The sequence below is a fragment of the Pantherophis guttatus genome, chromosome 9, assembly GCF_059756535.1.
Source record: "Pantherophis guttatus breed Tessera chromosome 9, ASM5975653v1, whole genome shotgun sequence".
NCBI classification, from domain to species: Eukaryota; Metazoa; Chordata; class Lepidosauria; order Squamata; family Colubridae; genus Pantherophis; species Pantherophis guttatus.
Genome location: NC_142071.1, coordinates 17,727,936 through 17,743,049, shown reverse-complemented (window position 1 = coordinate 17,743,049; position 15,114 = coordinate 17,727,936). Strand labels below are relative to the sequence as shown.

At 39.3% G+C, this 15,114-nt stretch overlaps 1 protein-coding gene and 1 long non-coding RNA gene across 8 annotated transcripts in view; one reads left to right on the top strand and one right to left on the bottom strand.

Annotated features, from left to right (window-relative positions):
* ROBO3 (roundabout guidance receptor 3) overlaps positions 1-15,114 on the top strand; it is a 311,028-nt gene that overhangs the window by 208,448 nt on the left and 87,466 nt on the right. The gene's annotated exons all lie outside the window — the stretch shown is intronic.
* LOC117668174 (uncharacterized) lies at positions 8,201-13,673 on the bottom strand. Of its 2 annotated transcripts, none has more exons than XR_004592208.3 (3): positions 13,397-13,673; positions 11,385-11,517; positions 8,201-10,986 (listed from the first exon to the last, which is right to left on the bottom strand). It is a non-coding gene; the product is annotated as an uncharacterized LOC117668174 (long non-coding RNA). The 2 variants fall into 2 exon arrangements; XR_009623038.2 differs by having other exon boundaries at positions 8,201-10,807.

The window sequence follows — 15,114 nt, the reverse complement described above, 5'->3', positions numbered from 1 at the left end:
ATTGATGCTGTGTTCTTGCATTCAACACAGAAAATATTTTGCATTGTGTATTCCTGATCAGCGGGAATATGCAGCATGGCTTCCCTGTGAATGTGTGTACCTTTTGGTACAACAAGATCCCAAGGGCCCCGATCCTGCTGTCTTTAGGAGAGCCTTGTTCTTCCCTTAGGCTAATGTTTCTCAACCCTGACAGCTGGAAGATGTATGGACTTCAACTCCCAGAATTCCCCAGCCAGCCATATTCCCGCATTTTAAAGTTGTCGAGGTTGAGAAATGCTGCCTTAGGCACTAGGCTGGGATGATGTGTGAATTTGCTCTCTGTTGTGTATTTTGACTCTCTTTCTCTTTCCCCGGGGTGACTTATTTTACTTGTCAGATGTAAATGCCTTATTCTCCAATGTGTAAATAATGTATATATGGAACATCAGAGGTTAACTTATTCTTTGGACTTTAATGTATTCATAACTTACCACTCCCATTCCTAGCTCCACCCCTTGTATATATAAGGAGCCACCCTCACCATTCTCGTCGCTTCTACCTTGAATATTCAGTGAATATAGAATGCCTATCATAATTAAAAAGAAATATATTTAAAGCTCTAACTCCTATTATCTTTATTGAGTCTGATCCTGAAAATATTGCAACAAGCTGGTAGCAGAGGATGGTTAATTGACTCAATAAGTAATTAAAAATGTCCAAGAAAGATAGGCCCAACACCAGGGCCTACAGCAAAGAAATAGAAACTGATCAAGAGATGATCAACGAATCCACCAATGCGATTTCGAGAGAATCCGAAGAATACACCACTGAAGAAGAAGAACTAATGAGTGAAAATAATGACCAGAAAGAAATCGAAATAGAAAATAACGAACTCAGGTCAGAGATATTAAAGATACTAAAAAGCCAAAAGAATGATGAAAGTCTCATCGCGGACCTCCAGGAGATGCTGAAGAACAGCGGAGCAGCGAGAGAGAAAAACGTCATTAAAGAAAAACCCAAAGATCAAAAAACCGTAAGTGAGATGACTACTGAGAAAATAGTTGTTAAAAAGAAAAGATGTGATCCCGCGCGAAATTTTGAATGGCAGCCATCTTGGTTTCAACGAACTTCAAAAGAGAATGGAGCAGAGCCAATCAAAACGCTCAGTTCAAAATTTCTGGCGCGAAAAACACTATCAGACGAAGAAAGTGAGAAAGAAGTCTCAAACTCTTCAGATGATCCAAAATCAGAAAGTGAAGACGATTTAACAAAATCTCAAGTAAAATCAGCAATGAAAACGCTTTTTGCTGCTTTTGGGCCAAGACTGAAAATTACCAAGACATCTACGAAGAAGCAAGAAATCAAACCGGCGACTCAAGACCTGCACGCTCCCATCCTGACTTCGAAAGCGACGACGCCCGAGCCCAGAGAGCCATGCCGATTTCGCCCTACACCACAGACAAAATCGAATACCAACGCACACAAAAAGAAGAAAAGAACCGTCGCCACCACCAGAACCCCAAAAACCGAGCCAGAGACCGACTCATCTGAGGAGGAGCGGATCGAGAGAGCTGAAAGGGAGAGAACCTTCCACGACGCCACCAAAGAAGAAATGGACAACGCGCATGTGCGAAACTACGTAGACGACCCAGAAGGACTTGAACTGGCCAGAGAACCGCGCAGACTCATTGCAAGCATCCCAATGCCGTTCTGTAATTTCCTGCACTTGAGAGATCACGGACTGCCCCAGGTTGTAAGTAATGGACAGAATAATGTAGGTAACTTACCCAGTGACTTCCCAAAACTTAGAATTGATGGCATTAATTTACAAGAGTGGTATCAACAGCTTCAGGTTATTTTCATGAAAGAAAATTTACTATTCTTTATAACTAGCCCTCCAAGAAGACCTTGGACTTTAAAAATAGATTGTTTACATCATAGAGCATTTTTCATAATAATATCTAGCGTGTCTCCTGCAATGTATCATAGCATCAAACCAAACCTAACTGTATCAGAAATAATTCAATGCATGTTTAATCTATTTCACAGCGATAGCGTAGCTACAACCACAAGAATGTCTAAGGATTTCTTTTCCTCTAGAGTAAAACCAGGGGTTTCTATAAGTGAGCATTTGATAAATCTAAACAAAATAAGAGCTGAGCTACAATTGAGGGGGGAAGTGATTTCAGATCAAACAATGAAAAGTGTTATTATCAATTCACTTGATCCATCATGGGATAGCTTTATGTCACACTTAGATACCATTAATTTGGGATATTTATCCATAGAAAGTCTATCTAACAAATTGATAGCAGAAGACAATTCAAGAAAAAATCGATCCAGTAACCAAACAGACCACAAACCTTTTAGGAAAGTAGTCTTTCAAGATAAACATAATGAGGCCTTTAGATGCTACAATTGTGGATCCAGGGAACATAGTAGAAGAGACTGCCCCAAAGTCTCAAGAGAGAGACATAGACCAGAATATAGGAGCAAATATAATTACAGACAATCTTCCACAGATAGACACAAATATAGAAGTCCACCAAATTACAAAGAAGGTAGAAGGGGTAGAGAAAATTCAAAAGAGAGGAAATCTGGGTCACTGAATGGGCTAAATAAACAAGACAGCACCAGAACACAGCAGGATGAGAATAACAATTGGCTTATTGATTCTGGTGCAACAAACCACACCACCAACAACAAAAGTATATTATCTTCATTTATAGAAGATAAGTTTGCGATAAAGGTAGCTAATCAAGAAAAGGTTCAAGTACTAGGCAAAGGAAATGTGACCTTGCCTGGTCTAGGGAAAATAGAGGGGGTATTATTAATCCCAGAAATACCTCACAACATACTAAGTGCCATAAAATTAAGCAGAGAATCTGATATCAATATAGTTTTCTCAAAGGGGAAAGCAACTATAGAAAAGAACAAAACAAATGTAGGTACTGTAATGATAAAAGGAGGTCTACCCTATCTGATAACTAAAGAAAGATGTTTACATAACATTGATTCAAATATGGAAGATTGTATTGAAGCAGATGATGAAAATGTCAGTAACAGTGACAATGATGAGTGTAGAATAACTCATGATCACAAAAATACATACAAGGAAAAGAAACCAAAAATAGGTAAACCAATTCATGATGAGTGTGCTCACATCTTACACAGGAAGTTAGGACATGCAAGCTTTCCTGTAGTACAAAAAATGACTGAACACGCAGAAGGTGTCAAAATAAAAAATTGTGAAAATTATTTGGAATGCTCAGTATGTAAGTCCACCAAACTAAAAACCAGTCCCAGACCAAAAAAATCTAACAGATCAACTAACAATATTTTTGATTTGGTACACATGGACTTAGTTGGTCCATTAAGTCCCTCAATTACCTATAGAAAACGTTACTTCCTAACAATAGTGGATGACTACAGCCGATATGGTTTTGTTTACACATTAAAGCACAAGGATGAAACATTTCAGAAATTTAAGGAATTCTACAAACGTATAGAAACACAACATAATATCAGAATAAAGCAAATTATGACAGATAGGGGATGTGAGTTCATGTCTAAAGAATTCTCCCAATGGTTAAAGGATAGAGGAATGTTACATTTCACGTCCAATCCTTTTTCTGCATTTCAAAATGGAGTTGCAGAGAGGAAAAATTCCACACTACAAACCATGATTAGGTGCACATTAGAGGATGCTGGTTTAGGCAAACAATTTTGGTCAGAGGCATTACATTATTCGAATTACACTCAAAATAGAACCTGGTCCAGTATTGTGAATAAGACACCATATGAGGTGATGTACAATAGAAAACCCAAATTATCACACATGCACATATTTGGAGTCACTGCAGACGTACACATACCTAAACAATTGAGGAGAAAGGGAGAAAACGTATCCAGGAGATTAAGATTCATGGGATACGAAACTGGAACCAAAGGGTACAGATTTATTGATAGTAATAACAAATTTATAGTATCCAGAACAGCTGTGTTCCATGAACAGGCCAATTGGTCAAAATTGCACCTTAATGAAATATTTCCTAATAAATGTAAAGATACGATATCTTGCGAGGAAGGAACAACAGAAAATCAAAATATTAACAAAAATAAGAACAAAACCAAAACTTGGACTAATAGTCAGCATAAAATAAAGACAGACACATTAACAAAAAAGGAAGCTAGATATTTGCATGATAACCATAGCAAGCCTGAAAGAACTATTAGAAACAATAGAAACCAAATACCAAATAAATACAAAGATTACATAATGCATATGAATGGAGAACAAATAACACCTAATACATATGAAGAAGTATTGAAACTTCCACATGAAGAAAGAGAAAAATGGGAACTAGCTATGGAAAAAGAGATGGAAAGTTTACAAGGATTAAATGTATTCACACCTGCGATCGCACCTAAGGATAAAACAATTATAGGTACCAGGTGGATTTATAAAATTAAGAACTTAGAAGGAGGCAATACCTTATACAAGGCTAGACTAGTTGCACAAGGCTATGCACAAAAATATCCAGAAGACTATACTGATACATATTCACCCACAGTGAGAACAGAGAGTGTCAAAACAGCCCTTGTAGTAGCATCTGCACTCAATCTGGACGTATTCCAATATGACATACAGACCGCATACTTACATGCAAAATTAGATAAGGAAATATATGTAAGAGCACCACACAGTCAATACACTAATAAGAACGAAATTTGGTTATTAAATAAGAGTCTGTACGGATTAAAGCAATCCGGCAAAAGATGGTACGATTGCTTGGTAAAAGTACTTAAGACCATGGATTTCAACGCCACCACTGCTGATAACTGTTTCTTTGTAAAAAAGAGTAATGATCATATTGAATTTGTATTAATTTACGTGGACGATATTTTATACATTGGAAAGCATAAAGAGAGCAGGGAAATCTTTGTAAATAAGTTAAATGAACACTTCTCACTGAAATCTCTGGGTAAAGTGAATAAATACCTTGGTGTGCAAATTAACAAAACTAAAAGGGGATTCAAACTTACACAGAAAGATAAAATCATCGAACTCCTAAACAAATGTAACTTAAATAATGCTAAAACCTGTGACACCCCTATGCAAACTGATTTTCTTAGAAACACTGATGAATCTTCCCCTGAGTTTAAAGACAACACATTTTACAGATCAGTTATAGGTTCACTCCTTTATATATCTAATTGGACTAGGCCAGATATTGCATTACCTCTCAATCTATTGTCAAGATATGTTAGTAAACCAACCTTGTATCATTGGGAAGCTGTCAAAAGAATTCTAAGATATCTGAAGGGTACATTAGATTTTTGTTTAATGTTGGAACCCAATAATGACAGAGAACCAAAAATTACTTGTTATGCTGATGCAGATTGGGCTGGTGATACATCATGCAGAAAGAGTACTTCTGGTTATGTTTTTCTATTGAATGATTGTCCAGTTTACTGGTATACTGGTAAACAAGAACTAGTAGCCACTTCTACTACAGAAGCGGAATATGTTTGTTTGTCCAAGGCTGCAAATAACCTTGTATGGTTCAATGATCTGATCACTGATGTTTGGAAGAAACCCACCTTACCATTTATTATGCATGAAGACAATAAAGCGGCCATTGAAATATCCAGATCCGATGCAATTGGACAAAGGTCCAGGCATATTGATATAAAGTTTAAGCATGTGAGACAACTGTCTCAAGACGGATTCATTAAAGCAATACATTGCGATACTTCTGAACAATTAGCTGACATATTAACAAAACCCTTACCTTCTAAACAACACAAATATTTAACTTCTAAATTATATGTATTATATTGTCCTGAATCAGAATGTAATTGGTGTTGTGTAACGAACCGGCATTTAGAGGGGGATTTGTCAGATGTAAATGCCTTATTCTCCAATGTGTAAATAATGTATATATGGAACATCAGAGGTTAACTTATTCTTTGGACTTTAATGTATTCATAACTTACCACTCCCATTCCTAGCTCCACCCCTTGTATATATAAGGAGCCACCCTCACCATTCTCGTCGCTTCTACCTTGAATATTCAGTGAATATAGAATGCCTATCATAATTAAAAAGAAATATATTTAAAGCTCTAACTCCTATTATCTTTATTGAGTCTGATCCTGAAAATATTGCAACATTACTGTTGTGATATTTCTATTTGTCACTATCTCTTGTTTTGAACTCTCTGTAAGCTGCCCAGGATCATTTAGAGAGCCAATGGCCTTAGAAATTGAATATATAAATAGAAATGGATGGAATGGTAAATAAAAGAAAACCTCGGTGATTTTGTTTGCTCCTGGGTTGATGTGCGAACAGGGGTCCCATTTTGAATAGGGGTATTCCACTAGCCCAGATGGCCCATTCATCCGTCTTCCTTCTGGCTGCTTCTACGCCAGGCTCATCAGTCTCCCTGAATAATCTTATCCCTGTCTGGGGCAGGAGAGGGACTAAATCTATCACCAAAGAGCCTTCAGGAGGCTGGTGCTACAGGGAGACAGACCCAATTTAACACTTCATTAAGAATTTGCCAGCCATTGATCTAGATTATCAGGGTTACTGCCAGTTAATTGCATCTTCCTATACTTATTAATTATATTTGGAGAGCCAGAGTGGGGTGCTCGGTGACTGGCTGCTATATTTAGAAAAATCTTCCTTGGGGATCTAATTATGGAACAAAGTAGTTATTGGTGTTGGATTAACCACTGAATCTTCCACAGTTTCCCCCCCCCCCCTATTAAATAAGAGTTAACCAGGAGTGAAATTCAGCTGGTTCTATCCATCTTGGGCGAACCGGTAGAAGCGGCTGCCGGAAGCTCCGCCCATCCATGCAGACACCATGACGTCCCTTTTTTTCATCCTCTGCACACACATTTGTGAACCGGTAGAGAAGGTACGTGAATTTCACCCCTGGAGTTAACCATTAAGAAAACTCCACTTTTGTATTGGTGTTTGTGCCATTTAGTCAGTGTGGACAGGTGGCAATTTCCTGGACAAGGCACTGCATTTGTTTTGACAAGATTTTGGAAGTGATTTTTCCCTTCCTCTTCTTAGGTCTGAGATGGAGCAATTGACCTAAAGTCACCCAACTAGCTTTGTATCTAGGCAATTCACAGTCTCCCACTTTCTATCCTGGTGCCTTAACCATTTCCGGTACTCTAAGAAAAATCCACTGCTGTTCAAGAAAGCATAGCAATAAGCTATTGACAAATAGTTGCATATTTTTTGTGCTGTTGTTTAGCAGAAAACAAAACAACAGAAAAATTGGCAGGAAATCTCAATATTAAATGCCTCTGTCCTCCACATATCCAACCCTAAAATACAAAAGAAAAGCAGTCCCAATTCTGAAACATTTTCCATGCTTATTCTGAAGGTATCATTGTATCACAGTGATCTTCCTGCATTGGGGGAGGGAGGCAGGGAGGGAGGGAGGGAGGGAGGGAGGGAGGGAGGGAGGAAGGAACCTTTGTCATCAAAGGTCATCCTACATTGACAGTCCAGCACTTTGAATTATGCCAATCAATCAATCAATCAGAATAGAGCTGGAACGGACCTTAGGGCTCTTCTACTCCAATCCCCTGTTCAAGCAGGAAACCCTATACAATTTCAGACAAGTGGCTGTCCAGTCTCTTCTTAAAAATCTCCAGTGATGAAGCACCTGCAACTTCTGAAGGCAAGCTGTTTCACTGGTTAATTGTTTTCACTGCCAGGAAATTTCTCCTTAGTTCCAGGTTGCTTCTCTCCTTGATTAGTTTCCATCCATTGTTTCTTGTCCTGCCTACAGATGCTTTGGAAAATAAGTTGACCCCCTCTTCTTTGTGGCAACCTCTCAAATACTGGAAAACTGCTATCATGTCACCTCTAGTACTTTTCTCTAACAAGGAGATTAGGGCAGGTGTTTTCCTAACACCTGCCCTAATCCATAGTTTGAATGTTGTAGCTGGAATTTTTGAAAACTTTTCAGAAGTAACCTTGTGCATTGCAACTGTCCCATTACGAAGTTCTCTATTCAGACACTGGGGGGAAAAAACTATAAGCAATTTACTACATCTCAATCAGTGGTGAAATCCAATTTTTTTTTACTACCGGTTCTGTGGGCGTGGCTTGGTGGGCATGGTGTGGCTTGGTGAGCGAGGCAAGGAAGGATATTGCAAAATCTCCATTCCCACCCCACTCCAGGGGAAGGATACTGCAAAATCCACCTTCCCTCCCCACTCCTGGGGGAAGGATTTTGCAAAATCTCCATTCCCACCCCACTCTGGGGCTAGCCAGAGGTAGTATTTGCCAGTTCTCCAAACTACTCAAAATTCCACTACCGGTTCTCCAGAACCTGTCAGAACCTGCTGGATTTCACCCCTGATCTCGATTCTCAATCTCTTGAAACGTTTTAATCAGTTAAGGAGTAAGCGGTTGTTCCACCATTTACTACTCTTTCAAGGTTTAACATTAGGTATCACAGGAACCTTCTAAGATTGATGTGATCCAGCCCCCCCTCCCCCACCCCTGAACAGAAGCTCTACAGAATGTGAATGAAGGTATAAATCAGGGACTGATAACTGAGCAGTGAAAAGAATCTTCTGCTGGAAGATTTTTGGAGAAGAATCAAAGCCATTTCATTTGCTTATCTATGAGCTCCGGGAAATTCCAGGCAACCTTTTGCTTCTGTGTTGAGATCACCTAAGGCTTCCAGGTTTGCTGGAAAATATTTTTTAAAGAAAAGGTGGTATGACCAGAATAAAAAGATGTGAAAACCAAGGCAGTTAAATAATGTCTTTAAAATTAGAATTCTTCTCTGAAACTGAGGCTTAAAGCTGCCCATCTCATAAATTGGAAATCAAGCTGTGAGAAAAACTGAAGGACAAGAAGCTAGAAATTGTTGACCTTCCAGTTGTATAACTTTCATGGACTTATTATTCAGAATCTGAAATTGTTTAAAAAGAAGTTAATTTCTAGTATTGAATAAACATGTTTTGTTTCTCTGTGATTAAGTAAAACCAAATAGGGAAGGAGGGAGGGAATGTTGGCTAAATAAATGCCTCCAAATCAGGCTCAACTCTTTCTCACCTCACGAATACATCAATGTAATTTTTATAGCTTTAATATGTAAATAATTTGCCATTCTTTCTTCCAGAATGCATTTTAATTGCCCCATCTAGCCCACAGCCCTGAAAATTGTTGGTTGAATTCTATCCAAATCCTGATCAGGTCCAACCTTGCTTAACTTCAAATTTAGAAAAGGTCATCCAGGTGCTGTGCTTTGCTGAGATGTGTGCTTTATGGCTCTTACCCTATTTCCCCGAAAATACGACCTACCCTGAAAGTAAGTCCTAGCTTGATTTTTACACGTATGCCCAATATAAGCCTTACCCCCAAAATAAGCCCTAAGTAAGGGCAAAAAGGAGGCCTGGGGTGACGCACACAAGTGAGGTTAGTTAATGGATGACATCCCCCGAAAATAAGACCTGGTGCCTTTTTTGGTTGCAAAAAAAATATAAGACAGGGTCTTATTTTCAGGAAAACATGGTATATTACAGGTAGTCCTTGACTTATAACCACAATTGAGCCCAACATTGGAGCCATGGTGGTGCAGTGGTTAGAATGCAGTACTTCAGGATACTTCTGCTGACTGCCGACTGCCAGCAGTTCATCAGTTCGATTCTCACCAGGCTCAAGGTTGACTTAGCCTTCCGTCCTTCTGAGGTCGATAAAATGAGGACTCAGATTGTTGGGGGGCAAGGTGCTGACTCTGCAAAAACCGCTTAGAGAGGGCTGTAAAACACTGAACTGGTATATAAGTCTAAATCCTACTGCTATCTCTGTTGCTAAGTGAGACATTTGTTAAGTGAATTTTGTCCAATTTGATGACCTTGTTTGCCACAGGTTAAGTGAATCACTGAAGTTGTTGAGTTAGTGACAAGGTTGTTAAGTGAATCTGGCTGCCCCATTGGCTTTGCTTGTCAGAAGGTTGCAAAAGGTGATCACATGACCCCAGGGCACTGCAACTATCTTAAATATGAGTCAGTTGTCAAGCATCTGAATTTTGATCACATGATCACAGGGGTGCTGCAACGGTCGTAAGTGTGAAAAACGGTCATAAGTCACTTTTTTCAGTGCCGCTGTAACTTTGAATTCACACTAAATGAACTGTAAGTTGAGGACTACCTGTATATTATATTAGATGTGTGTTATATGCTACCCTTCTTATTTGACTTCCTTGCCTAATGTTTTAATCACCTCAGACAGATAATCAGAATGGTCATTCTAATTGGGGGAATTTGTGACCTTAGGATGGACACACCTAGAACAATGGTGGCTTCTACTTCTGATGATAATTCCTCTATCTGTACTAAGGTTCATGAAAGCCATGTCTCCTCTTCTTCTTTCTTTAAATTCACTCTGATATGGGAGCGGAGACAGAGGTCATCTAAACTGGTGTCAGCCTTACCAGGTAGACCGGACAGGAAAAATGAGCAGATAATCTAATTCTACTTTTATTGTAAAGAGGTGTGCTTAAGCGCGTCAGCGTGCTAACCATCCCTGTGCTAATGTTTCCTTTTATTCATATCCATTTCATGTATTTATAATTATGTTTACACTTGTATCTGTCATAAAATACATGCTTGACGAAATACAAATAAATACAAATAAAAATAAAATGAACAGTCTTACAAATCTGAAAATTGTAAGTACAATTTTCCTTGTCTATGGAGATTCTCAGTCATCCCAGTCATGGTTGTTCCAAAGGAAAAGCTTGTTGAACTGAAGAAGCTTCTTGGGTGAGAAGTGAAACGTCTTCAAGGAAAAACACAGAAAGTCCAGTTGCCTTTTGAAAAAACACCTTTTGCACAATTCTCTTTGCATCTCCTTTACAGCCCAAGAAAATAGGAGGGTCCTTTCTGATTCTCTTGCCCAGCTCTCTTGCAGGCTACACGTGTCTTATCTGATCATTCCTTTGGCAGCATCTCTTCCTTCTGAAAATTATGATAATGTCTGCAGTTCATTGGACAGATTGCAGTGCATCTCCTTCTAATTCACTTTTGTCAACTAGAATGGAAATTAGTTTTCTGGTCTTTCATATGACAGAAAGGAAGTTAAAATGCTACAGCACGTGTATTGCATTCAGAGCATGATTGATCCCGTCAGTTATATCTCTGATTAAAAGGATCACCAGTGACAGGAAAGACCTTGAAGGTTTTTTTTTTTTTTTTTTTTTTGCCAGTTAAAGTAAATCATCAGCAAGGACCTGGCATATTACAGAAGATGGGATGTTAATAGACCTGGTCAGCATGGCCAGAGCGTTCTGAGGTTAAATTTTGAAATTTTGGGGAAGGCACTGAGTTCCATATCCTGGATAAAAAAAGATACTTACCTGATTAAGTGTAGTATAGTTTATCAGTTCAGCATGAATTCTTAAGCCCATTTCTGGTTCTTCTTGTCAGTTTTGGCTTCACAGAGAATCTGCACTTTCTCCCTTCTGAACAGTTTCCCGGCACAATTTTCTGCTAGGAAAGAAAGTTGACCAATGATTGAGCCATTCCTATTCTAAAGACCACTTAGTAGTAATGATGGCAATGTAAGTAATAACTGATTGCTGGCACATGGTGCTACTGCTTCTATGCAAGATCTGGGAACCGGGACCTCAAGGGACGTGTTGCTTAACTAATATGGTAAGTATTTTACTACGTTGCTGTGTCCAGTTCCCTCCAAAGGCATCCATTTTGACAAAGCTCTTGGATTGTAGGCATAAATATTTAATAAGCAATATATCTGTATTTTATTGCTCATTACCAGCAAGATTTTTTCAGTATATTACACTTAGGTATGAATATTTATGGTGTATTACTCGGCGCAAAGTTAAATGGCTTATTGACACTCTATTAATGCCTAGTAAGCATACTCTTTTTTCCCCCTCCTCCTCCTTCTTCCTTCTCCCGTCTTCTAAAGTGTTGAAGGACGAAACAAATAGTTCAAAAAGTAGACAAAATCCTAGCACTTTTCTCTCTCCCTCCCTTTCTGGTTGTAGAGTAGGAATGAAACAAAGGTCAATACAGGGCATTTAGCTGAGAGAGATTTGAGGATTATCCCAAACAGATATGAAGATTTTTCTCAAATGTTCAGGTTAAACATCATAGGTTACTGTGAGCAGACATGACTATGTCTTTTGGGGTATCTTTTTCAGCCTTAATAGTGTTGAATAGAAGGCAAATTGGTGTTCCAAAAGTTACAAAGACAGGCCAAAATCTGCTTCTCAAACTAATTCAATCCAAGGCTTCCAGAAAACCTATCACTGTAGCCTGAAAACCAAGGGCTTCTTGTATAAAAATCTGTATTTGTTGGCACAGTGCCATTGAATACGGAAGCTTCATCTATTTATTTGGCTAACAGTTGTTGTTAGGTATCTCCATACAGATCAGTGGAGAACAGGGGGGCCTGGTCTATGGTATTATGAAGAATTGGACATGATTTAGTGACAACAACAATGAATTTATTTAGCTCTCTTTCAAAAATATCTAAACTATAAGTCCCACCACACATCTTGTTGCAGAGAAAGGCTTAATTATATGCTTTCTTTTACTGATTCTAAATCTTAAGCTTGCCATTCCTTGGATGATCTGTAAACCCAACTATTAGAAGTTGCTTTCAGGCCAATTGATGTTTTGTGTGTTGAGATTACATACAACTTCCCAAACTCCAAGAGGAAAATTCCTTCTGCCTTTTCACGAAACCCTTTTTCATGAAACCTTCCTTACCTCTTTTTTTGTGATCCAGGCAAAAATATGCTCTCCTATATTATTAGCCGCATCCTTGCCATTTGTGTTAGCCCAGCTCTCCAGGGCTCACCTTATCAGCTTGGTGTTCCAACCACATTATTTAGCCAAGAAAATGTCGCAGTGTAATAATATCTCAGGTCAAATGAGTTGTAAAGCAGTTGTAAGTAGCACCCAACAGCAGTTTGAGAGAGGGCTCAATAATGACAAACCTCGGGAGGGTCTTTAAAAATAAGTAGTATTCTTCTACTTTGCACCTGATAGTTAAGACGAGAGCAGTGGTGGGATTCAGCCAGTTCGCACCACTTCGGGAGAACCGGTTGTTAACTTTCTGAGCAGTTTGGCAAACTGGTTGCTGGAAGAAATCATTAGGGCAGAGAACCGGTTGTTAAATTACTTGAATCCCACCACTGGGCGAGAGTGTGCTTCAACTGCCTGGTACAATGGAATCTTTCATGTTTCAGTTTTCTAATTGGTTATTGACTCTTTAGACAATTCATTTGATTGTATAACATCAAGTTGCTGTCAACTCTCAGCAATCATATGGCAAGAGTTTCTCAAGGAGGATCCTGTCCCCTACCTGGTTCTTCATATCTTCCAATGGTGGCCTTACCTCTATTGTTCCTGAGTCCATTCTTTTTCTCAACTTGAGCAAGCTGGCTGGGAAATTCTGGGAGTCCACACATCATAAAACCATCGCTTTAGACACTTGCTGCTAATTCCAGCCAACTGGCTTGGCCTCCTCTCTGTTCCTATTTTCAGGGGATCATTTCCCCAGTGGCCAGGGAATCAGTACATGGATGAATAGTCATGTGCGTGTCCAAAGCACAAGGCGAACCCTCCGGAATCATTAAGTCAGGCGAAATGAAATGTTGTTTCTTGCTGTTGCTCTTTTGCTGGCTGCAGCTACTCTGGTGTGTTTTACAAGTCCAGGAAATCTCTGCAATGCCATAAATAGCCTCTGACAGGCAGTTGTGCAATAAAGCCTTGACATTTCCCTGTAATGGTTATAAAATGCTGAATTATTTTGGCAAGCAGCGGCTGATTAAGAAACAACTCAGAGAAGGAATAATTAGTTGTGCAGTGGTAAATACATGAGGCAGCCTAAGGGACAGTGAATTTGTGGGGTGCTTAATAATTCAGATGAAGCAGAAAGAGACTGAGGAAAAAGGCCCAGACTTCATCTGTAAAAAGCCACAAACCTGCCTGCCTTTGTTTCATCCGCAGGTTGTCATGAGATGCTGGTCCTTCTAAAACTTGATGATGATGCTTTCCTTTTTAATGTTTTCCATATTTCTTCCATTGCCTTCCAAATTAACCCATTCTCAATACAGTGTTTTGAGATTCTGTTTTGGGAACAGATTTAGAGCAAAGATGCAGGCAATCCATCCTCGATTTATGAGAAGGCTTGGTGACCATCTCAAAAGGAAGCCCCCAATTTTTTCCTCTCTCATCACTGCTCTTACAACAAAGCATTTTATCCAGCCAACTGGTGTGTGTGTGCGTGTGTGTCGGGTGCGCACACATGCATGCATGAGAAACCTTCAAATAAACCCCTTTTGCAAAACAGTGAGGAAACTTCTCTTGCTTTGCAGATCCCTCCCATCCACCCACCCACCCCAGGCTAAGGAAAAAAATTAAGAATGGATATTGTTTTTGAATATTTGGGAGAAAATAACACAGCATCTCCCATTCCTTTGAGCGTCTTGGATGAGAAGCAAAACATCTTCAAAGAAAAACCAGAAAGTCCAGTTGTCTCTTGAAAAAACACCTTTGGGACTCACATTCAGTGGTGGGTTTCAAAAATTTTTACTACTGGTTCTGTGGGTGTGGCTTGGTAGGTGTGGCAGAGGAAGGATACTGTAAAATCTCCATTCCCTCCCCAATCCAGGGGAAGGTTATTGCAAAATCCCCATTTCCTCCCAATCAGCTGGGACTTGGGAGGCAGAGAATAGATGGGGGCAGGGCCAGTCAGAATTTTTACTACCCAAAATTTCTGCTACCGGTTCTCCAGAACTGGTCAGAACCTGCTGAAACCCACCTCTGCTCCCATTCCTTTGGTCTAAAAACCACCATTCTAGTATTCTTATCCTTAATTTAGACACCGCTATTTTATAAATGTTGCTTTCATAATAAAATTAATCTGCATGGGGACTATATTCCATCAATGTATTGACAGTCCCATTCTTGAAACACCCATATACATTGTATATGGGCCCACTGGTACTATTATCCCTTTTGTAATATGTGATTTCCCATCCCCTTCCTTTGTGGACTGCCAAGCATAGTGTGCTCCAAAGTGATGGTATTTGCAGCTTCAAGTGTGAAATG